Source organism: Hyaena hyaena, unplaced genomic scaffold (genome assembly GCF_003009895.1).
Source record: "Hyaena hyaena isolate Hyena2069 unplaced genomic scaffold, ASM300989v1 scaffold_113, whole genome shotgun sequence".
Taxonomy (NCBI): Eukaryota; Metazoa; Chordata; class Mammalia; order Carnivora; family Hyaenidae; genus Hyaena; species Hyaena hyaena.
Genome location: NW_024080745.1, coordinates 3278570 through 3304827, shown reverse-complemented (window position 1 = coordinate 3304827; position 26258 = coordinate 3278570). Strand labels below are relative to the sequence as shown.

The 26258-nt window shown below is 36.6% G+C and overlaps 1 protein-coding gene and 1 pseudogene across 4 annotated transcripts in view; both read left to right on the top strand.

The window, feature by feature from the left end:
- The window catches only part of CDK17 (cyclin dependent kinase 17), a 112503-nt gene that overhangs the window by 32141 nt on the left and 54104 nt on the right, over nucleotides 1-26258 (top strand). The window contains exon 1 of one of the 4 annotated variants that reach the window (XM_039236558.1): nucleotides 7423-7471. The exons of the other annotated variants lie outside the window; for them this stretch is intronic. The gene's annotated coding sequence lies outside the window, so the exon portion shown is untranslated. Of the gene's footprint in view, nucleotides 1-7422; nucleotides 7472-26258 lie in introns of those variants that run through there. 4 annotated transcript variants of the gene reach the window in all.
- On the top strand, nucleotides 6975-7163 carry LOC120234635 (annotated as a pseudogene).

Sequence of the window (26258 nt, the reverse complement as noted above, 5' to 3'; positions counted from 1 at the left end):
GTGCACCTACACGCACACAATTTGGGGAGGGGTAGAAAGAGAGAGAGAGAATTCCAGGCAGGCTCTGGACACTGTCAACACAGAGCGTGTCAAAGGGTCAGATCTCACAAACCTTGAGATCATGACCTGAGCTGAAGTGAAGAGTCCGACACTTAACCAATTGAGTCACCCGGGAGCCCTCATTTGTAATCATTTTTGAAGGATCTAGTTGCTAGTGTATAGGGACATAAACTTGTAAATTGCCTGGTTAACTTACAAACAGAAGACTGCTCATATTTTAATGTTGAAAGATTTGCTCAAATAAATCAGTCTCAATTTGTCCTTTATGAATTTTGTGTCAAAACCAGTGTCAGGTTTTATAGTAAGTTCTAAATATTATTGCATTCTAGGGCATTGATTATTGAAAGCTAAGTCTTTGAACCATCAGTGAAAATAATCTCTACTTTTTTTTGCATACAGAAAGTATAGAAAAAAGAATAAAAACCTTTCTTTGCCCTTTTTTGTCAATGAGGATGTCAGAGAGATAGTACTGCTAATGAAATGTGTACACAGAAGGTAAATACACATTAAGGCTACAGGGAAGAACTAAATTGGAATGATATGCTTAAAATAAGAGACTTATGCTACCATTTTTTAATTTTCAGATAAAAATAAAATCTGATTGTCAAAAATGACCTTTTTGTTTTCTCTTGATAAACGAATTCACATATTTGGAAGCAGTTGGAACCACAAAGGAGGGTCTATTTTGAACTCATTATGAAGAATTTTAATGCTCTAGGCACTTTTAAATCTATTAAATTAAATGTTCTCACTCACTGTAATTTAATGTTGACTTCTCTCCCCTACCCCCCAATATTTGAAGTTAATTATTGTAAAATACATTCTGGAATTTAGTAATAATGAATTCGTACCCATTTTACCGTCTCTTAACTACTCATAAGTTCTAGAGACCCTTGGTGAGTGCCATTAGGTTTTCTTTCCTCTTGATTGTTTGCATACCTGATGACTTGGATTTTAAAGTTTCAGCCTATTATTATGAAAACTGTTATATAAATGACCATGTAGTCAGGTCCATAAACCTGTTCCAAGGTATGATAAAGTCAAATTGATTTTCAAGCATTAGTTCAAATTCTATAATAAATACTTCTTCTCTTCTCTTCTCTTCTCTTCTCTTCTCTTCTCTTCTCTTCTCTTCATTTTCTTCTCTTATCTTTTTAGAGAGAGAATGCATGCAAGTGGGGCAAAGGAGCATGGGGGAGAGAGAGAATCTCAGACTCCATGCTTAGCACAGAGCCCAGCATGGGGCTCGATCCCACAACCCTGAGATCGTAACCTGAGCCAAAATCAAGAGTTGGACTCTAAACCAACTGAGCCATCCAGGTGCCCCTATTTTTAGTTTGTATATATAATAATCATCAAATCTTAACTGATACTCACATATTTCAAATGCTATTTGTTGTAAGAATGAAGTAAGATTATAGGTTTTTCATATATAGGAATTTAACCTTTTTTTTTTTTTAAATAAAGAAATCACATTCACAGAGATGGGCTAACAAGATGATTGGGTACTAATTCCAAAAGATGTGTGTGTACCTATGTTTATTTCAGCATATTTATAACATCCAAGATGTCAAAGCAACCTGAGTGTCCATTGATAGTTGAATGGATAGGGAAGATGTGGTATAAATTCACAGTGGAATATTAACTCAGCTTAAAAAAAAAAAGAATGAAATCTTGCCATTCATGACCACATGGATGGATCTAGAAGGTATCATGCTAAATGAAATAAAATAGAGAAAGACAAATACATTATTTCACTTATTTGTGAAAACTAAAAAACCAAAGCAAGTGAACAAACAAGTGAAAACCAGAAATAGACAAATACAGAGAACAAATTAGTGGTTGCCAGGGGGTGGGGAGTTGTAAATACAAGCAAAATAGGTGAAGAGGATTAAGAGGTCCAAACTTCCAGTTATAAAATAAATAGAAGAAGATTGTGTGACAAAATTTTCATTGAACTGAATTTTTTAAATTTTTTTTGTTATTTATTTTGAGAGAGAGAGACAGACAGACAGACAAAGTGTGAGCCGGGGAGGGGCAGAGAGGGAGACACAGTCTGAAGCAGGCTCCAGGCTCCGAGTTGTCAACACAGAGCCCAACACGGGGCTCGAACCTACGGGCTGTGAGATCATGCCTGAGCTGAAGTCAGATGCTTAACTGACTGAACAACCCAGGCTCCCCTTCATTGAATTGTAATACTGAGTTTGGTTCTCTTGTCTGTTTCTTTTACACTTTAAGAACATTACTTAAAGTTGCATGGAAATTTTAGTATAGTTTATCAGCACTCCATTTAGAAAGGAAAGTTCAAATTATTCTCCACTGTAATTAAGAAACATTTTAGTGTTTAAAGTATTTTGGATGTCATAGATGGTTGCATACTTGCAAAGACCTTTACATACGTATAGATAGCATTTAAGAAGTCAAGTAGAAGGTCTGACTAATTTGACCTTCATTCCCTTTGTAAGACTATTGATCAATAGCCACGATTTGTTTGTTTGTTTGTTTGTTTATTCTGAGAGAGAGGGGGCATAAGTGAGCCAAGGCAGAGAGAGGGGGAGAGAGAGAGAATCCCACGATGGGCAGAAAGGGAGAGAAAGAGAGAGAAGCAGCGCTTGAGCTCAGCTGATGTGGGGCTCGAACTCAAGAACCATGAGATCATAACCTGAGCCAAAGTCTGATGCTTAACCAACTGAGCCACCCAGACACCTTGGCCATGATATGTTTAATACTGACTGGTAGTTAGTAGGCTTTTCTTTAGTTTGAGCTTACATTCTAAACAATTGTTGTATGCTCTTTCTTGTAATTACATAATTTAATGGAATATTGCCTAAACCAATGAAATATTAACACCTAAAGAGAGTCATTTCTGTGAAAACTTTGGAAAGACTTGATAAAGGCAAGTTGCTTAAAAAAATACCCCTTGAAATTGGATGTAAGAAAGACATCTAAAAGCCTGTAAAGGTCATTCAAATCTTGAAGAGTTTGGCATTCATTGCCTTACAGGTGTTTTTTCTTTCTTTCTTTCTTTCTCTTTCTTTCTTTCTTTCTTTCTTTCTTTCTTTCTTTCTTTCTTTCTTTCTTTTGTTTTTTTTAATGTTTTCACATTTATTTATTTTGAGAGAGAGAGAGAGAATGGGGGAGGGGCAGAGAGAGAGGGAGACACAGAATCCAAAGCAGGCTCCAGGCTCTGAGCTGTCAGCACAGAGCCTGACACAGGGCTCGAACTCATGGACCGTGAGATCATGACCTGAGCTGAAGTCGGAAGGTTAACCAACTGAGCCACCAGGTGCCCTGCTTTACATGCATTTTCAACTTTTCCCTTTATGCTTAAAGAAATTGACTAGAAATTGTAGAGTTGGTGTTGGCACATGGTTTATGTAAGGAATGTGTTTCATGGCCTTTGTCTCACAGCAAAGGATTGGTAAGCACATTTGAATGTTTAAAAATACTTACAGTACATAGGTATACTTTTTCTCTTTTGTGATTTCCTGTATTACCAACTTGATTAGCTGACTGATTGATTTACCAATTCTTATTTTTATTGAACATACTTTATACTTTAGACATTTTTCTTGAACTCTAAAGAAAGTTATGGGACTGAAGCACTTTTTCAAACTTTAACATGGAATTTGTAATAAAATTGGATTAATACTGGAATTTCATAGTTAGGACCACTTGTAGGTATAACAACAATCATAAAATTTTGTGTTCAAGCCATTTCCTTTAAGAAGACTTCATGGTTCCCTAGGTTTTGGGACTCTCTTCTTTTTAGCATTGTTTGTCCCTCTTTAAAAAACAAACAAACCAACCAGTGGCTTCCTTTAATTTTCCTCTTCCAAGGAATTAGTTGATGCTTCTAAGGATGATGCTTGATCCAGTTTAGTGGCTTCATATATAGAGTTGTTAAAATATTTCATTTTCTAGTGAATGTTAGACTAAAATGTGGATCACTTCAATTATAGCTTACTTGGAAAATTAAAAGGGAGGCATTTTCTATTTATGTTTATTTTACTTCTTGGGGATCTGAAAATACCTTTTAAGAATTAGTGGCAACAGGATTGGCCTACGCTCAGATCTTAGGAGGCACAGTGCCCAGAGAGGACCCCAAAGCTCTTTTGCTGGCTGCCTACACTGGAGCAGCTGACTAACCAGATGCAGAGCACATTGGTCTGGTAATAATTGCTTTCATCTTGGAGCAGAGCAAGTTAACACAATTTAGATCAAGAGCCACATTAGAAGATCCTGACCTCAGGATAACCTCTTATTTCCTACCTTTGAAATGGAACAATTCCAGCCACTTCCTAACTTCTAACCACAAAATTGCATGGGAGCCTATAGTCATATCTAGAGATTGTGACCTTCTGACTTTCTTTACACTTTATACAGATGGATTTAGAATAATAAACGTAACAATAGTTTTAACCTACTGTTCTTTGTTGAAAAGAGAAACAATCCTTCCCCTTCTCTATCTTTTTTCCTGTTGAAATATATATATATATATTTTAAATTTTTTAATGTTTTATTTATTTTTTGAGAGACAGAGACAGCATGAGCAGGGGAGGGTCAGAGAGAGAGGGAGACACAGAATCTGAAGACAGTCTCCAGCTCTGAGCTAGCTGTCAGCACAGAGCCCAATGCAGGGCTCGAACCCACGAACCGTGAGATCATGACTTGAGCCAAAGTTGGATACTTAACAGACTGAGCCACCCAGGCACCCCTAAATATATTTATTTTTTAACATAAGCATTTTAATTTTAACATTTATTCATCTTTGAGGGAAAGACAGAGTGAGCAGGGACGGATAGGGAGAGAGGGACAGACAATCTGAAGCAGCTCCAGGCTCCAGTTGTTGGCTCAGAGCCTGATGTGGGGCTCGAACTCACAAACCATGAGATCATGACCCGAGCCAAAGTTGGATGCTCAACCAGCTGAGCCACCCAGGCGCCCCTCCTGTTGAAATATTTCTAGATCATTCCTGTAGGTACAGTACAGATGAAATAGACCTGGGACTGTGTTCGTAGACTCATCTTTTTCCAAAAAAGCATACCAGAATATGACAACTCTATTTTCTACTAGACAGCAGATCATTGTTTCTTAATATACACATTTTCTGCTCATTGCTCTTGGTAAATCTAGGCCACCCATTATTCTCCAAATAATACTACTAGGTTTCATTGAGCTTTATTTGCTAGAGATTTCAACTTTGTTTCAGTTATGATGCATAGGACAGAATAGATAATTTCACATATGGAAAGCTATAAGTTACTGTATAGATACGAGGGACTGAGAATTGTGAGCAATTAAGTCATAAACTATAAAGACTTTTCTAGCCAATTCTTTTTTGGGAATGACATTATAGGAACAATTCTGAATTTACAGTAACTCATTAAGTATAATTCACATATTTCTTACTTCAACTATTAGTAAGAAATTGAAGTGCTTACAATGAGAGCACAGAATATTTATTGAAAGAAATAACTACAGAATTGAGAACTGCTGTTTTATTTTGTAAGTCTTCCTGATACCAAAGGAACTACCACTGTGAAAGAAATCTCTGTGCTTGACTCTTGTAAGACATACTGATTCGGAACAAAATAAGGAGGAAGAGCAACAGTCGTTAAAACTGTCATGAAATGAGAGGAAAGAATGAAATATAGAGGTAAAAAAATTGAGGTGTTTTATAAATATTATAGTTTTGTTGATTTATGTATTAGTAGCTATCTACTGAGAAAAAAACAGCAAGACTCAGATATCTACACAGTGTCCCATCCTTTGGAGTTGTGTACCTTCCTGGTGACTGATGGCATTGAGCCCCCTATAATCTTGGCTAAATCCTCATAAGACCACGGATACATATTTACTATTTCTGAATGTCCAGAGTTATGAGTATATTTTGTTCCTGGTAGTGCAAAAATAATTGATTTATATAAGGATCAAATTATGGATCTTAGCCTTAGCTAGTTAGTTTAAACAAGCATGAGTTACCATTAACTGACTTTTTTTTGGATAATAGAATTTAAAAAGCGGCTTATAATTCCCCTTTTCATTTTCTAGAGATGATTTTTACTTTCTTCATGTCTGTTAGTCCTATATGTTGCAATATACTGATATAACATCAGATCTTATATAATATATAATGTTATTATAATGTCAGTGGCTGTAGTTTATAATACTTAAAACTATGGGAAGGGCGCCTGCTTGGCTCAGTTGGTTAAGTGTCTGACTCTTGATTTTGGCTTAGGTCATGATCTCCTTCTCCTTTGTGAGTTCAAGCCTGGTGTTGGGCTCCCTGCTGACAGCATGGAGGCTGCTTGGGATTCTTTCCTTCTCTTTCTCTGCCCCTCCCCTGTTTGTGCTTTTTCTCTCTTAAAAATAAATTAAAAAAAAAAAAAAAAAAAAGAACTATGGAGCTTTTCATATGGTTATTTTTCTTTCCTTTATTTGAGAGACTGCCTTATACTGCCCATAAAAGTAATGACAGAAATGGCTTGCTATGTAGGAAGGTAACATCTGTGTTCATACAGTAAATGAGTGTGGTCCTTTTTTCTGATGGAATGTGTAACACTTGACTTCCTCAAAAAGAGTTTATTGATAATTGTAAATAGCTTTATTCAAAAATACACTGGCTAGGGGCGCCTGGGTGGCTTAGTTGGTTAAGCGTCCGACTTTCGCTTAGGTCATGATCTCGCGGTTCGTAGGTTGAAGCCCCACGTCGGGCTCTGTGCTGACTGCCAGCTCAGAGCCTGGAGCCTGTTTCAGAGTCTGTGACTCCCTCTCTCTCTGACCCTCCCCTTCTCACACTGTCTCTCTCTCTGTCTCTCTCCTAGAAATAAATAAAACATTAAAAAAAAAATACACTGGCTAGATCTTTTGAGAGCATGCCAGCTGCATGCTCTCCTGTACCCTTTGTAGCTATGCCTCATAAAATTGAAGAAATCAAGGACTTTCTGCTCATGGCCAGGCAAAAGGATGCCAACTCTAAAGATCAAGAAAAATAAGGATAATATGAAGTTTAAACCTTGATACATTGTTCATCACAAGAGAAAGCAGAGAAACTGAAAGAGTTTCTGCCCTCAGGTTTGGCAGTGAAAGAGCTAAAATGAACCTGGCACACTGATTTGAAGTGTATTAAAATTCTTAAAACACACACACACACACACACACACACTCAAAACACCGGCTAGTCTGGAAAGGCTGGATAGCAGTGCAAGGATTGGTAGAGGTCTTTCATCCTCATTTTGTCAGAAATCTCTTTAAAGAAGTGTTGAAATATAACCAGGAATATTTGAAAAATTTTCCTAACCATTTGTGGTATTGAGTCTGGAATTTGTCTTTATGATTCTCTCCAAGGAGAAATGTTCACAGGCCTACTGAAGGAGGAAGGAGGAATGTTCGCAGGGTTCCTGCAGAGGTACTATTTATAGTATTATCTACTTTGTATAAACCTAGTTTTCAAAATACTTAAATTGTCAGTTAAGATATCCTCATTAGGAAATATATATTTTTTTAAGTTTAGTTATTTTGAGAGAGAGAGTATGTATGAATGGGAAGGGGCAGAAAGAAAGGGAGAGGGATAGAGGCCTAAGCAGGCTTCTCCCTGTAGGTGCAGAGTCCTGTGCGGGGCTGGAGCCCCGAACCAGGAGACAACAACCTGAGTCAAAATCAAGAGTTGGATGCTTAACCGACTGAGCCATCCAGATGTCCTGGAAAGAATTTGTTAAGCACATTTTGTTATTAACAGTAAATGAAATTTATTACCTTATAGGTAATTTGATATTGCTAAAATTGCTTTAAGGTGTGGTTTTCTTTCTTTCTTTTTTTTTTTAATGTTTATTTTTGAGTGAGAGAGACTGAGTATGAGCAGGGGAGGGGGGCAGAGAGAGAGGGAGACACAGAATCTGAAGCTGACTCCAGGCTCTGAGCTGTCAGCACAGAGCCCGATGCAGGGCAGGCTCAAACTCAGGAACTGTGATTATGACCTGAGCTGAAGCTGGACGCTTAACTCGCTGAGCCTCCCAGGCACCCCAAGGTGAGGTTTTTCATTTGAAATTGATGATCACACATGCTTTGACTTATTTTACTCAGAATATTATGTAAGTTTATTAAAATTAAAAATTATAAAGACAGTTTTTGTATTTCACTTGTAATCTGCACATGAGCCAATTTATTTGTGAGCAGATTACCGTAAAGAGCACATAGATTTTGAATTTCTGTTTTGTCAGGATTTACTTAGTAGCTTAATGACTCTTGGATGAGTTACTTAAGTTTTGAGCTTTTGTTTTCTCGTTTGTATAACAGGAATGGTAAGTAGTTATACCTTTTTACCTCATGGAATCATTTTAAAAATCAAATAAGATGAGACTGCTTATAAACTCCATAGGGCTATGTATACAGTGGTGTCATATTATTTTAACTGTAAATTGGTAAATGAATTATGTACACATGGCTATTAATACATATCTCCACTTTGGTGAGAAAAGTGATTTTAATTTAATATTGAATGATAGATTTTAAAGCTTTATAAATGTTTTTGGATAAAAGGGTACATGGGTAGCTCAGTCAGTTAAGTGTCTGACTTCAACTTCGGCTCAGTTATAATCTGACAGTTTGTAAGTTCAAACCCAGCAATAAGCTCTGTGCTGACACTTCAGAGCCTGGAGTCGGCTTCGGATTCTGTGTCTCCCTCTCTGCCCCTCCCCTGCTTGCACTCTTGTCTCTCTCAAAAATAAATTTAAAAAACATTAAAAGTAATGAAAATGTTTATGGATAAATACATAATAAATATGAATATAACATATAGACGTCAGAGGATTATTAAACGGACAAAAGTATTTGAGTCAAAAAGGCAAAAGTTGGCTTCTGGAAAAGGTTTTATCATAACCAATTGATACTTTTTGCAAATTAAGCACCTTCCTTATATACCTTGTTCTATCTCCTGTTTGTGATGACCTCATAAGTTCTTAAATGTATTTAGAAAGCTTTCATGGATGAGACTGAAGGTAGTACAGAATTGCCAGCATTTTCCCTGAAAGGGAGAAGTAATTTGCTAATTTTAATTTTTTTTTCAAGGTAGGTTTTGAACTTTATGCTTGCTGTATTTCTTTTTTTTTTTTTTAATTTTTTTTTAAAAAATATTTTATTTATTTTTGAGAGAGAGCTAGAGACAACATGAGCGGGGGAGGATCAGAGAGGGAGGGAGGCACAGAATCTGAAACAGGCTCCAGGCTCTGAGCTAGCTGTCAGCACAGAGCCCGATGCGGGTCTTGAATCCACGAACCGCGAGATCATGACCTGAGCCGAAGTTGGACGCTCAACCGACTGAGCCACCCAGGCGCCCCTCTTTAAATTTTTTAAAATGTTTTATTTCTGAGAGAGGGAGAGGCAGGGAGGAGCGGCAGGCAGTGTGAGCAGGGGAGGGTCAGAGAGAGAGGGAGACAAAGAATCTGAAGCAGGCTCCAGGCTCTGAGCTAGCTGTCAGCACAGAGCCCAAAGCGAGGCTTGAACCCACGAACTGTGAGATCATGACCTGAGCCAAAGTCGGACACTCAACCGTCTGAGCCACGCAGGCGCCCCGTTTGCTGTATTTCTTGAGAGTACCCACCAAGAGGTTTGTTGCAAGGATATTTTTAAAGCAGAAGGAAGTAAGATGGAAAGAAACAGAACATTATAAAAAACAAGTATAACATGGCCAGATGATTTAACATATGTATATTGGAGTTCCTGAGTGTTATGGTCTGAATATTTGTTTCCCTAGATTTCATGTTGAAATCCTAATGCTCATTGGGATGGTATTAGGAGGTGAAGTTTTGAGGATGTGCTGAGGTCATAAGGGTGGAACTTTCGTGCATGGAAATAATGCTTGTATAAAAGAGCTCCCCAGAAAGCTCCCTCACCCCTTTCATCAGGAGAGAATGCAGTCAGGAGTCTGCAGCACAGAAGAGGGCTCTCACATGATCATGTGGCATCTTAATCTCAGACTTCTAACTTCCAGACTGTGAGAAATAAATTTCTGTTATTTGTAAGCTGTCCAGTCTATGGTATTTTGTTATAGCAGCCTGAACAGATTAAGACATTGATGAAATGGATAGGGGAAGGGAGCAGAAGCAGTATATGAAGAAATAATGGCAGTTTTTCAAAATTGTTAAGACCTCATACCACTGATAGAGGAAACTCATTGAATCCAAAACAGGATAAATAACAAACACTTCGCCTTAGTGCTTTGGAAACTTTTTATAGCACCAAAAACCAAAATAAATAACTATTCTATTTATTAAGTAGTCAACAGTTTAATAGTAGGAATTATTACTGTGTCTGTCTACTGTTGCTGTTATTTTCCTGAGCACATAGTTCTAGATCACAGTGCTGAAACCCACATGTAAACAAAAAAAAATATTAAAACACAGAAGGGGCAAAAGACATATTACTTACAGAGAAATAAGAAATTTCAAAATTGACTTTTCAATCAACTATGTAAGTCAGAAAACAGTAGAATGACACCTTTAAAGCAGTGAAATAAAAAACTGACAAGTAATTCTATACTCAGTGAAAATATCCTTCAAAAATAAAAATGAGGGGCGCCTGGGTGGCTTAGTCGGTTAAGTGCCCGACTTTCGCTTAGGTCATGATCTCGCGGTTCGTGAGTTCGAGCCCCGCGTCGGGCTCTGTGCTGCCTGCCAGCTCAGAGCCTGGAGCCCGTTTCAGTCTGTGACTCCCTCTCTCTCTGACCCTCCCCTGCTCACGCTGTCTCTCTCTCTCTCCTAGAAATAAATAAAACATTTTAAAATAAAAAATAAAAAATAAAAAAATAAAAATGAAATAAATAGATTCTTGAATAAACAAAAGCTGATAGAAGTGTGGCATATCCACACTTCAGGAAATATTAAGGAAGTTCACCAGGCTAAAGAAAAAAATTATCGGGGTGCCTGGGTCACTCAGTCGATTGAGTGTCCAACTTTGGCCCAGGTCATGATCTCACGGTCCATGGTTTCGAGCCCCGCATCAGGCTCTGTGCTGGCAGCTCAGAGCCTAGAGCCTGCTTCGGATTCTGTGTTTCCCTCTCTCTCTGCCCCTCCCCTGCTCACTCTCTCAGAATAAAAAAAAGACATAAAAAAAATTTTTTTTAAAAAGAAAAAAATTCTCAGGGGCTCCTGGGTGACTTAGTTGGTTAGTGTCTGACTCTTGGTTTCAGCTTGGGTCATGATCTTGCATTTTGTGAGTTTGAGCCCCATGTCGGGCTCTGTGGGTGCTGATAGTTGGAGCCTGCTTGGGATATTCCCTCTCCCTCTCCCTCTCCCTCTCCCTCTCCCTCTCCCTCAATGAATAAACAATGAAAAAAATTATTTAAAAAATTCTCAGAAGCATGATGGAATGAAGAGTGGTGGAGTAGCTAAATATGATGGGCAAGGCTATTAACTTCTTAAACCAGCAATTCTAACAATGTCCAGTTTTCCATTGGAAATGTTATATTGGAAAATACTATAACATGTGGAAGTAAATTACATGACAGCAATAGCAAAAAGAAGTAAATAGGGGTGTCTGGGGTGGCTCAGTTAGTTAAGTGTATGACTTCAGCTCAGGTCATGATCTCACAGTTAGTTCGTGGGTTTGAGCCCCATGTTGGGCTTTGCACTGACAGCTCAGAGCCTGGAGCCTGCTTTGGATTCTGTTACTCTCTCTGCCCCTTCCTCACTCACGATCTTTCGGTCTCTCTCAAATTACATAGAATAATAAATATTTAATAGAAAAGAAAGGTAGAATCAAAGGACAGAAAACAAGGGGACAAATGGGGTAGACTTAAACTCAACTACATCAATAATTGAATGCAAATGGACTAAATGCCCCCATGATAAGACAGATATAAATAAAAACAAAGTCCAACTATATGCTGCTTACAAAGCATAAACCCAAGTTCAGGGTCAAAAAAGGGGGAAAAAATGTGTCATGCAAATGTTAACTAAGAAATGGCTCTTTTGACTATACTAATAGGAGATATAGTGGTTTTAGCCAAGAAACATTACTGGAGATAAAAAGGGATAATGTTAAAAGGTTCAGTTCATTAGGAAGATATAACAGTTCTAATTTGTATACACCTAATTACATAGCTTCAAAATATATAGCATAAAAATTGAACTAAAAGAAAAAATAGACAACTCCACAATTATAGTTGTGCATTTAATACACCTCTCTCAGACCTCCCTGATACAACAAGTAGACCAAAAAAAAAAAATCCATTTAAAAAAATGAACAGTTATCCTTATCTCACACCAGATACAACAAGCTATTGACAATGGTTAATGGTATTAAATTGTAAGGCTAAAAATATAAACCTTACAGAAGAAAAATACAGGAAAATAATTTGTGATTTACTGGTCCTAAAAATTTCAGGACATGGAGAACCAACCATAAAATAAAAGGAACAAAAGAGAGCCGAAGGCAAACCGTAGAACAAAAAAAATCTATTTGTAATATATATGTAATACACAGGGCCCCCACATAGAAAAGTCTCTATTTAAAATGGACAAAAGATTTGAAGAAGCTATATGAATGGATCCTAAGCATGTGAAAAGGTGGTCAACATTGTTAGTCACTATGAAAATACAAATGAAAATGACATGTCATCAGAATGGCTAGAATTAAAAAAAGATAGAGAAAACCAGTGTTTATGGTGACATGGAGTAAACCAGAACATTTTATTTACATTGCTGGTGGGGATATAAAACTGATAACACCCCCTTTGGAAAACTGACTGTTCCTTAGAAAATTAAAGAGACCCATGACCCAGCAAAAAGATGTGAACCAGAATGTTCATTGGAACTTTAATCACAGTATTCAGAAACTGTACATAACTCAAGTGTTCATTAAAAGGCCGATGAAGAACATGTGGTATAACCATACAGTGGAATACTCTTCAGCAACAAAAAGAAACTGGATGCACACGACAGTGTGGATTAATCTCAGAGTCTTTATGCTGAGTAGAGAAGTCACACATGTAAGAGTAAATACTCTGATGTGACTCAGTTTACATGGAATTTCTGAAAATTGCACTTCCTTAAGGAGCTGACAGGAAGCTGCTAGTGAACCTGCTTGATCACCTTGCAACACTGTGACCTCTCTCTCAGTGCACAAAGTTCAAAAAACAATTATTTTTTAAGTCACCATCTCTTGATTAAGTGGTGCTTCATGGAGTTCTAGGATTCCGTGGAACTCCAATTGAAAAAGTCTGTACTGGTAGTTCTAATTAGTAAAACTAATTGATGTGTTTATCTCCTTGCATAACTGGAAATAATGTGAATTTTGATTAGATGTATAGGGTATACATCAGTGAGTCCTTGTCCTCTCAGGATCTTTTGGGAATGAATAGCATGCGTTATTAATGATAAATGTCTGAAGTTTGTCTTTTTTGGCTAATATACCTTGGATGCTGAGAAAATATATCTAGAACATTTGGTTTATGGTGTGGAAATAATTTTTGTTAGTATTCACCTCCCCCTTGTCCCCTACAGCAGCAATACATGAGTGGTGAAATGAATTTCTTGAAAACTAAAACTGCTCTTGTGTTTAGTGTCTCCACATTAGTATTGTCATCACTGTGGGCTACATTTGACTGCTTTATTTGTTTTTTGGTTTCTTTAACACTTAAAATTTCATTTTTATATTTTTTATTTTTAGAGAGATAGAGAGCACGTGCAGATGGGGGAAGGGCAGAGAGAGAGAGAATTTTAAGCAGGCTCCATGCTTAAGCACGGGATCAACACAGGGTTTGATCCTATGATTCTGGGATCATGACCTGAGCCAAAATCAAGAGTCAGACATTCAGCTAAGTTACCCAGGTGCCCCTTGACAGCTTGTGTTCTGGAAAACAATTTTTTTGTTATTTACATTTTTTCTGAAAGAAAAAAAACTGTCATGCGATTAGAACAGGGTTCAACAAGTTATAGGCCTAAAGCTAAGAATGGGTTTACATTTTTAAAGGTGGTTTTAAAAAAAGTTGACAGACACTGTATGTGGCTTATAAAGCCTAAGATATTTACTATTAAGTAATTTACAGATAAAATTGGCTGACACCTGAACTTGAGAATCTTCTAATATATTTACTTACAGTTATTTCAAAAATATGCTGTATTTTGTTTAACTGTTTTGATGTAAGAAAGTAGAATTTCTCATAATTTTAATAGCATTGTTGAATATAATTATTTTATATAGTTCAGTGGTTTTTAATATATTTACATTTGTGCAGTCATCACCATAGTCTTTAGAACATTTTCATGACCATCCAAAAAAACCCTTGTATTCTTTCCCAACCTCTCCCATCTCCTGCCTTAGGCTTGTAAATGTTGAATGAAATTATTTATCACATCAGTGTAAAATGAACAGAAATGAACTAAGGTTAATATTTGTGCTATTTGTTGAATAAATAAGATAAAACTACAAAGGAAATAAAAATAGAAGCTTAAGAAACCAAAATACTAAAGAATTGATACAATAGAAGTTGATAATAAAAATTAAAGTATATTCTGAGGTAATATCCTTAAGTAGTACATTAGATTATTAATGTGGTAGAGTTCTCTCAGTAATTCTTAGAAGTCCTTGAAAGAACTCATGAAATCATAGTTTAACTTACAGCATTTTTTTTTTACCCTAGTGGTTTATGGAATTAGTGCTGTGTTCTATAATTGATGACATCTTAGATTTGGTGGAATATGGTATGGTTGAAATGATGTTTTTATAAGTCAGCTATTCCAGAGGAAGATTCAGAACTTTTCAGGCAATAAAAATAATAAAAAAAATTTCTTAAGTTTATTTATTTGAGAGAGAGACAGCACAAGTGGGTAGGGGCAGAGAGAGAGGGGAGACAGAGAATCCCAAGCAGGCTCCCACTGTCAGTGCAGAGCCTGATGTGGGCGGGGCTGTAACCCAGGAAGGTGAGATCATGACCTGATCCAAAACCAAGAGTTGGAGCTTAACTACTGAGTCATTCAGGCGCCCCTCAGGCGATAAAAACATTAAATTTAATCACTAGGAAAAGATTTGGTTTAAAAGAAAAAGCTACTTACGCTTTGAAGTAATAAAATAGCATTCATCTAAGATTTTAGCAATTCGGACCTTTCATTAATCCACATTAATCTTGTGATGATTTTTAGAATACATGAGAGTTTAAAGTTTGGAGTATTAAAATAGATGCCCTTATTTTAGTGTTCATTATTTATATAATTTCCCCAGAGGTCATTAGAAAAATCAAATAGCCTAATTTAACTAGAGTTTTCTGGTTCTAAATATTTGCAGAATATTATCTTAAGTACCTAGAAAGGAGAAATTATATAGGTGGTCCTGGCTTTTAGAGTGTTTTCTGTCAGCCTCGTACTTCTCCTTTGAAACTTTTTGTAGTGTAGAAGCTGAGACCCTACAAACTGTGTTTCTCTTTTGCCACCTGGTTATCTATTAAATTCGGCTAATAGGAGAATGGGAAATAGGAAAGCAAGAGGAGGCATAAGGGATTTGCTCCTTTATGTTTACTTCTCCCTATCAATATCTTCATAGCAACAGGAATTCACCCTGGCAGGAATAGGAGTGGCAAGTGGCTCCATTTTGCATTTTTCACACTCAGAACCCTCATCAAATCTCCTTCTAGATCCCATCAGCTAGCCTTTTGTTCCCTATCAGTTATCTCTGTCTTAGCTTTGCAGGGACCCTCCTACAAGTTCTTGGTTCTTAGTGTTCTTTGAAGAGTGCTTTATTTTCAGAGATCTGGACCCCAGTTTTATAGGGTTTTTCCAAACCACTGAGTTTTAGTAATTCACTTCTTCCCCCTCGCCCCCCCCTCAGCTCTGAGGGTCCTAGCTGCTTCCTGTAATTACTATCTTTGTGATTATCTGAGTCCTCATTTTTGCCTTTTCAGTTCTTCAATTGCTGGTTAACAGTGTATACTAAATTCTTGCTAAAATTGCTGGTGTGATTGCTGTCTTTTGACTAATATGTGACTAATAACACTGGTCAAAATATTATTAGTCCTGGAGACTAAAGTCCTGGAGGTAAGGCCAGTCCTCATTTAGTAGTTACTGAACCTCTGCAATGTGCTGGGCCTTTCTTTGTTCTCTGTATCTTCTATCGGAGGTCCTCCCTTATCTGTTCTCCCATAGCTGCTTGAGATTACATCATCATTACACTTCATTGTCACTACCTGCTTTTCTAGATTCTCACCTCTAGGCCAGTAATAGTCTTTTGTTTCTTTGTCCTTAGTTTCAAACAGGATTTCTATATACTGTATGTTCAATAAATGTTTTAATTAATGAACATGCTTGAAGATACAGTTGTAAAGGTCAAAAGTCATGACAATTACCTTATGAAGGGAAGGAACTTATTTTGATTATTTTTGGCATCTGAAGCTACTCAGATATTGTGATACTTAAGCTGATATTAATATAGCATCACCGATTATTTAATACTCTTCTAAAAGTTATATATGTGAGGCTTCATTTGGGCTTTCTGGTTCAGTTCGAGTTCCATTGTTTGTGAGGCTGAATATGCCTTATCTCCCTAGCTTTTCACTAACTCTTGTATAAATCTATTCCAGGGAAGAATCCAGATCCATTCATCATACTTCTCAGGATATCAGGTCTTACCTGTCATGTATAACATTTAATTAAGCATTTAAGCTTACCTTTCCTTTCTACCTTCATTGTGCTCACAGAGTGAACCCTGTACTTCAGTGTACTTTAATTATTAGTGTATTATTAATCCTTGATACAGAGCTACCCAGAGGGTTTCCAAGTCTTCTAGCTATTTTGATTGCAATATACTTTCTTTCCAGTAGTTAGAGGCGTAACCCTGGCCTATACCTTTCCCAGTTTCGGGCCCTTACCTTCATCATGGTACACCTTATTGGCATGCATGTCATTCCTATCGTTATACCCTTTATTGCAGGCTATCTCCCCCCTCAGTTTAATTCAAATAATTTAAGACTGTTTTCCAAAATGAGAGATTTGGGGACATCTTTCTATTCCTGTTTCTTATTTGTAGTAGAGGATTTATTGATCAGCTATATGGATAATATGAATGTCTTAGTTGACAATACTTAGATTTTAGGGAAAAAAGTGAATATTTCCCTGAAATTTCTTTATACTTATTGAGGGTTATAGATTGTTTTGCTTCTTCTTCCAGAATTTTGATGGAGATTTGGTCATTTGGCCTTTTCTTTATTTGCTTTTTGAATTTTTATGTTGTTAAATCTGTTTAATCCAGTGTAGTTAACATACAGTGCAATATTCATTTAAGGTGTACAGTACAGTTATCCAGCAGTTCCATACATTACTCAGTGCTCACGACAATTGCACTCCTAATCCCCTTTACCTGTTTCACCAATCCCCTCACCAACCTCATTTCTGGCATCCATCTGTTTGTTCTCTGTAGTTAAGAGTCTCTTTGGTTTGTCTGTCTGTCTCTCTTTTTTACCCTTTGTTTCTTAAATTCCACACATGAGTGAAATCACATAATATCTCTTTCCCAGACTAGATTATTTTGCTTAGCATTATACTCTCTAGCTCCATCTATGTTTTTGCAAATGGCAGGATTTCATTCTTTTTTTATGGCTGAATAATATTTCATTGTATGTTGTATATTGTACACACACACACAAACACACACACACACATATACACACCACTTATTCATCCATTCCTATATGATGGACGCTTGGGCTGCTTCCATAGAGTATTGTAAATATTCCAATAAACATGGGGACGCATATATCCCTTCGAATTACTGTTTTTATATTCTTTGGGCAGATACCTAGTAGCACAATTATTGTATCATAGGGTCTATTTTTAATTTTTTGAGGAAACTTCACAGTGTCTTCCACAGTGGATGCATCAGTTTGCATTCCTACCAATAGTGTATAAGGGTTCCTTTTTCTCCACATCCTTGCCAACACTTGGTGTTTCTTGAGTTTTTGATTTTAGCCATTCTTATAGGTTTGAGGTGATGTCTCATTATGGTTATGATGTCCATTGCCCTAATGATGAGTGATGTTGAGTATCTTTTCATATGTCTATTGGACATCTGTATGTCTTCCTGAATAAATACCTGTTCATGCCTTCTGCCATTTTTAATTAGATTATTGGTGTTTTAGATGTCGAGCTGTATCAGTTCTTCATATATTTTGGATACTAACCCTTTATCAGATATGTTATTTATAGGTCTCTTCTCCCATTCAGCAGATTGTCTTTTATTTAGTTTTGTTAGGCAACACATCTAGAGGGACCTTGCTACAACCAATGTCAGAGAAATTACTGCCTGAGCGCTCTTGCAGGATTTTCATGTTTCAAGTCTCAAATTTAGGTCTTTACACCATTTTGAATTTATGTTTGTGTATGGTGCAAAAAAGTGGCCCAGTTTCATTATTTTGGCTATAGATGTCCATTTTTCTCATGACCACTTGAAGAGACTTTTCCTCATTGCATATTCTTTCCTGCTTTGTAGAAGATTAATTGACTATATAATTGTGGGTTCATTTCTGAATTTTCTAATCTGTTTTATTGATCTGTGTGTCTATTTTTGTGCTAGTACCATATTGTTTTGATTCCTGTAGCTTTGTAATATGACTTGAAGTCTGGAATTGTGTGTGATGCCTCCAGCTTTGCTTTGTCCAAATTGCTTTGGCTATTCAGGATCTTCTGTGATTCCATACAGATTTTAGGATTGTTCTAATTCTGTGAAAAATGCTGTTGGTATTTTGATAGGGATTGCATTATATCTGTAGAGTGCCTTTGGTAGTGCAGACATTTTAACAATACTTGTTCTTCTAGTCCATGAGCATGGAATATCTTGTCATTTCTTTGTGTTGTCTTCACTTTCTTTCATCAGTGTTTTATGGTTCTCAGAGTACAGGTCTTTTACCTTTTTGGTTAGTTTTTTTTGATGCAGTAGTAAATGGGACTTAAAAAATTTTTTTTATATTTGTTTATTTTTGAGAGAGAGAGAGACAGTGTGAGTGGGGGAGGGGCAGAGAAAGAGGGAGAAACAATCTGAAGGATGCTCTGAAGAGCACAGAGCCCGATGTGGGGCTTGAACCCCTGAGCCGCGAGATCATAACCTGAGCCGAAGTCGGACGCCCAACCTGATGAGCCACCCATGCACCCTGGGACTGTGTTTTTAATTTCGCTCTCTACTGCTTTGTTATTAACGTATAGAAATGCAACAGGTTTCTCTATATTGGTTTTGTATTCTGCAACTTTCCTGAAGTTGTTTATCAGTTCTTGTAGTTCTTGTAGTTTTTCGGTGGAGTCTTTAGGGTTTTCTGTATATGGTATCATGCCATCTACAAACAGTGCAAGTTTTACTTCTTTACCAGTTCGGATGACTTTTACTTAATTTTTGTTGTTGTTGTTGTCTGATTCCTGGGTCTAGGACTTCCAATACTGTGTTGAATGAAAGTGGTGTCAGTGGACATCCTTGTCTTATTTCTGACTGTAGAGGAAAAGCTCTGTTGTTGTTTTTTTTTTTTCTCATTTAGGATGGATGATACTAGCTGTGTGTTTTTCGTATATGCCCTTATAATGTTGAGTTATTTTTCCTTCTGAAACTACTTTGTTGAGAGTTTTTATCATAAATGGATGCTGTACTTTGTCAGATGCTTTTTCTACATCTATTGAAATAATCATATGGTTCTTAGCTTTTCTCTTATTTATTTTTTTGAAGATTTTATTTTTAGTAATCTGAACACTCAACATGGGGCGCAAACTTACAACCCTGAGATCAAGAGTACCATGCTCCATCAACTGAGCCAACCAGGTACTCCTCCTTTATCTTATTGATGTGATGTATCACATTGATTGATTTGTGAAGATTGAATCCAGGAATAAATCCCACTTGATCATGGTGAATGATTTTTATAATGTATTGTTGGATCTGGTTTGCTAGTATTTTGCTGAGGAGTTTTGCACTTGTTCATGAAGGATATTGGCCTGTGGTTCTCTTTTGTAGTGTTGTCTTTATCTGGTTTTAGTATCAGAGTAATGCTTGTCTCATGGAATGAATTCAGAAGTTTTCCTTCCTTTTCTATTTTTGGAATAGTTTGAAAAGAATAAGCATTAACTCTTCTTTAAATCTTTAGTAGGATTTGCCTGTGAAGTCATCTGGTCCTGGACTTTTGTTTGTTGAGAGTTTTTTGATTATGACTTTAATTTCTTTGCTGGCAATTGGTCTGTTTAAATTTTGTTTCTTCCTGTTTCAGTTTTGATTGTTGGATATCCATCCACTTTTTTTTTTTGAGAGAGAGGGTGCAAGTGAGAGAGAGAGAGAGAGAGAGAGAGAGAAGCAGGGCTCACTGGGAGCTCATGTTTTACCTGAAGTAGGGCTCAAGCTCACTTACAAACTGTGAGATATGACCTGGGCCAAAGTTGGATGCTTAATGACTGAGCTGCCTAGGTGCCCCAATTTGATGACATGTATATGTTGGTAAATCTTTTAAAAACCTAGTATATTGATTCTTTCTTTGTAATCTTGAATTTTTAGTACATTGTAGTATGTTAGCATTTCATTTGATGTTTCCAAATTGTGAAATTGTGAAAATTGTTCATAAGTATTCTTACTCTTCTCTTGGGTATCTGGTAGATATTCTTGCCAAATTAAAAGTAGGCATGGCCACGTGACTTGATTTAGCCATGAAGTTTGAGTAGAACAAGTGTGTGATACTCCTAGATGGAAACTTTAATAGTCAGTATGTACTTGGGGCACCTGGATGTTTCAGTCAGTTGAGCATCTGACTCTTGGTTTTGGCTCAGGGTCATGATCTCATGGTTTTGTGAGTTTGAGCCTAGCATTGGGCTCTTCGCTGGCAATGCGGGCCTGCTTAAGATTCTTTTCTCTTTGTCTCTCTCTCTCTGCCTCGCTGTCTCTTTCTCTCTCTGCCCCTCCCCTGCTTATGATGTCTCTGTCTCTCTCAAAATAAATAAATAAACTTAAAAAAGTAGTATATGGTTTTCCACACTGTCACCTTCCTATGGTAGCTGCTACTTTAGCCTAGCTTCTTGAAGACTTAGAGATCTCCAGTCAGCTCTCAATTAGCATATAGCATAAAGGAATAAAATCTTAGTTATTTTAAGACATCAAGATTTGTTAGTGTCTGTTATTGTAGCATAACCTAGTTAAACTTGTCTTCTATGATTGGTGTTAATATGATTTTTTGTAGGAACATTTATTGAGCAAACATATATCAGATAAAAACTATTCTCCCAGGTTATATGTATTTTAAATTTCAGTTTAGTGGTTGTAATAATTAATAGAAGTTATGAAGAGAATCTGCTGGGATGATCAGTTAGGTGTTTTAGTTTTGTTTGTGTGCACAACAGTGTAACGACAGATCTTAGATAATGTTCATTGATTAGGAAAAGAAGGGAAGCCCAGAATGGAATCGTACATATTCCAGAAGTGACCAGATTTCATACCTGATAACATTATATATAGACCATTTGTTTCAGAAAAGAAGGGAAGAAAGAAATCCTTCTGAGCATAGTCCATTTTGGAAGCACATGTGTTAAGTGACTAGCCTGAGATTACACAACTACTTAGTGGCAGGACAGGGGAAGAAACATTAGTCCTTTTGACTCTAGCTCTGCATCCTTTTTATTATTAAAATATTTTCACTTATTCTCTTGTAAGATTTTTAATCCACTCAGTTTTTAATTATGCCTCTCCTTTCATTCCTACTTTCCCCCCTAAACTTAATTAACATTTCCCCACCAATTTGCACAGAATTGTGTTAATCACAGTTTGTGGCTCATGATACATTATTTTCACTGGTCTGTGCATGATCTTATCTAGAGTGTATGTATATATCAGTAAAGTAATATCTGTGAATCCAGCTTCTCAAACATTACCAACTGTTATATCTTCCTGTGTGTTCTCCTTCTCTAAATGCTGGAATAATGTCAGAATGAAATTTGTATTTCAGTCTTTTATGTTTCATAAAAATTTTGTTATATTTACATTTATATAAACAGTGTTATCTTTTTTTCTTGGTTTTGTTTATAAAATGAGTATGCTAAATGGTAGTCTTCTGGATTTGCTTTTTTGATTTGATATAGTATTGTTAATACTTGTTCTAGTCACGTATAGTTGTAGTTTATTCATTTTTACCACTGTATATAGTCTTACATTCTGCAGATTTATCAGAATTTATCCATTTTCCTGACTATAGACATTTGGGTCGTTCCCAGTGTTACGCTGTTACAGACATGTTGCTGTGAGCATTTCTGTTCATATTTCTGGGTAAACATGTATTAAAATTTCTCTGGATATGTGCCCAGAAAAAGAATTACAGGATCAGGGGCACCTGAGTGGCTCAGTTGGTTAGGCATCCGACTCAGGTCATGATCTCACAGTTCATGAGTTCAAGCCCTGCGTCAGGCTCTGCTGATAGCTTAGACCCTGGAGCCTCCTTTAGATTCTGTGTCTCCCTCTCTCTCTGACCCTCCCCCACTTGTGCTCTGTCTCTGTCTCAAAAATAAAATAAAAACATTGAAATAACCCAGAATTACAGCATCATTGGGTATGTAATATTTAACTTTACAAAATGGTACCTAATTATTTTCCACTGTTGTTCACTATTTTTTTCTCTTTGCCAGGATTGCCAGAGGTTTACCTATTTTATTAATCTTTTGAAAGAACCAGGGAAACTATTTATGAGACTTGTTGTAATGATTTAGATAATCAATAATCATGGTTTAAACTAAGGCTTAGCAGTGGAGGTAGAGAGGGTGGTGGGATTGAGAACTGTGAGGGGTATGAAAGTAACACAGTCTGACTTGATCCATTTGAATATTGCATTCAAGTGAATGGAAGTTGTAAAGAATGACCTTTGAGTTTGTGGCCAAATATGAATCAGGAGTGTAAATGTAGTTACTTTGTCTGATATTGCAATTGAAAAGTGCCTAGATCAGTTTGTTTCCATTAGTTTCTGTGCCATTATTTTCTGAATTTAAAAATAAAGCCTTTTAGGGATACTGTTCTCTAATTCTTGGGAAACATTTTATTTAAACTACTTTATCTTCCTCAAGAAGAACTTCGAAACTATTGTTCTAATATTACCACTAGTTGACTCCTCACCAAATAGAATAATCTGGATTACTCTAGAGAGAAGATAGGTTGGATACTACACAAAGCTGTAAACTCCCAGTGCTTCCTTTATTGCTTAAAAGTGTTAGTTTTCAAGGGAGTAATGTAATTTGAAGCCCAGAATAATCAGTAGTCAACTCAACCTTTCTATAGATCTACTTTGAGAAGTACAGTACTTATATGCAAACCCATGATTAGGAGCTCTTATCACTTAACTGAGATACAGAATAGTAATTTAAATTGCCTTTTTTTTTTTTAATGTTTTATTTATTCTTAAGAGAGAGAGCATGAGTGGGCGAGGAGCAGAGCAATAGAGGGAGACAAGAATCCGAAGCAGGCTCTGAGCTGTCAGCACAGAGCCTGACGCAGGGCTCGAACCCATGAACCATGAGATCATAACCTGAGCCAAAGTCGGATGCTTAACTGACTGAGCCACCCATTTTTGAATTATAGTGGAAGACTTTCAGTTTTTTTTTAGAGTAGTAATAATTTACTCACTAGCCATCAAAGATGGTTGATTTTCAAGAGTAGGAGATAATTGGCAGAGCAAGTGTTTTAAAAACAGTTTGTAGGGGTGCCTGGCTGGCTCAGTCAGTAGAGCCTATGACTCTTGATTTCTGGGTAGTGAGTTCAAGCCCCACACTGGGCATGGAGCCTACATAAAATAAAAAAATTAAAATTTACATCTGTCAGTGAACTAGTTTTACAGTATAAAGTATTTTTTAATCACAGAAAATTTGGTAAAATTAGTTTAGCTGGAGTAAATAATAATTTGATCCATTTACAAAGAAATAGATAAAAATTAATGAAGTATTACATTTTTCAGATACCTTTTTGTTTTCAAATCTTTGCTGCTTTTTCAGTGAGCCTTTTCCTTTTTGTGTATAACCATTTGTGTATCAAAATGAGACACTACCTCATGATTACAATTGCTCTCTTGGTTCTGCTGTGAGTAAGACCATTATAATCAAAAGCATCATATGACATTTCTAATAGATGACTTTCTGAATTCACTGAAACCAAACAGCTGTTTCAAACAAATGCCTTTTCTGTGGGGATTTATCATCTGCAAATCAATTTATTGTTTTTTGTGATGGAAAGTATCTACATTTTGAGTGATTTTTAAATCAGATTTTAATCATATTTTGAATTTTAATGTATTTCCCAACAATGTAAGCAAAAATACATGTTTAAAAAAAATAACATTCTGGTGGAAAGCCAGAACGATTTGGGGATTATTTATACCAATGAATGTATTAGATGCAACATTAATAAGTCTGTTAGAGGCTTCTTGGTGACTGGTTTAGGTTTTGTCTAATATGTTACTGAATCCAAGTGGTAATGATTAAAGATGAGTAGGGATGTCATTTCATAGACCAATACAGTGAACTAAAGGTCTTGATCTTTTCAACCAATCAAATTAAATTTTACATAAGTTGTCAAATTGGTGAAGTAGTTTTCATAAAAAGTACAATTTGAGAATTTTCTTTGTTGAATGAATTGTTTGACTTTTGTAATAGTTTTAACATTTAGTGTATTAACCTGAAGTTACCCTCACTGAAGTACTACAACTTTATTATTCTGGAAATGATATAGTACCTCTCCAAGACTAAATTTCTTGTGGGCAGAATTCATGTTTTATTTATCTTTCTGCCTTCAGTGCTTCATATTACCTAGGACGTGATAGGGCTTTATGTGAGTGTTTATTGAATGAATGAATGAATGAATGAATGAATAAATGAATGAAACTTCTTAACGTAAAAGGGAAAGCCAAAGCAGAGCCATCATAATGGGACAGTGATCTAAAACTTTGCCAGTTAATAAATTGACTTCAAATGGAAAGATTTTCAGTTAAAAAAGATTACTAATATCTGTTAATTACTTTCATTCATTCATTCATTTGGTAGGTTTGGTGCTTGTTAAGTGCCAGGTTTTGTACTAAATCCTGGGTTTTGGACTAAATACAACAATGAACAAAACATTAAGTCCCTGCGCTCAAGAAGATTAAATTCTAGTGGAGGGAATCAGCAACAAACCAGTATTTAGAATGTTAAGCAGAAAGGCTATGGAGGCAATTAAAACAAGTAAGGGGAATAGAGGGTAACCTGGGTATAGAGTTGTCACTTTTATATAGGGTGACCAGGGAAACATTGTCTGAGTAGCACCCAGAGGGAAGTGAGAATATCTGGGAGAAGTGCATTCCAGGCCAAGGAAGAGCAAGTACAAAGGCAGGATCAACAAAGAGACTATGCTGTGCTGCTAGAAAGGAGTAGGTGGGCGCAGAGGAGGTTAAAAAGGGGAATGGCAGACATATCATTTAGGGCCTAGTAAGCCATTTAAAGACTTTGAGGTTAACTGTTGAGTAAGGTGCCAATTGTTGGAGGATTTTGAAGAAGAGAGATGATGTTATTTATGATTTAGTTATATATGCTCTGGTTGCTACTTATAAAATACCCAGTGGTCAGTGGATCAGGAAGGTGGTGAGGTGGGACCAGGAAGATCAGTTAAGATGCTCTGAATATTCTAGGCAAAGAAATGATTGAGGTTGAGTTTAGATTTTAGCAGTTTAGGTGCTAAACAGAGTCCCTGGTCAGACTCTGGAACTATTTTGAATGAAGAACCTACAGGTTTGGGTGATGCATTGATTTGTGGGATATGAAGACAACCGGAACACGTGATAGACTAATAAGAGGAGCAGGGTTTAGGGGGAGTGGAGATATACATGTTATTTTCTCCTTGATATCTGTCCCTGAAGCTAGGCTTTAATTCTCCAGCTGGAAAACTAAAGAATTGCTTCCTTACTCTCTGGATATTTGGTACTATGGAAAGAAAACTCAGTTGGTATCACTAAAGTAGCATTTAAGACCTAATGCTCTCACTTTCAGGGACTTGGCCAAATCTTTTTTTTTTTTTTGAGCCTCTTCAAGTTTCGTTAACCATAAAATGGATTGGCTCTGATGGTCACTGACATTCTTCATTTGTCACAATTTGTGTCTGATTCATTCTTTCTGGAAGTGTTTTGATGACTTCCCTTTATCCACTTAATAGTTGTTTGCATTCGTCACATTTCTGACCTTTCCTCTTATCAC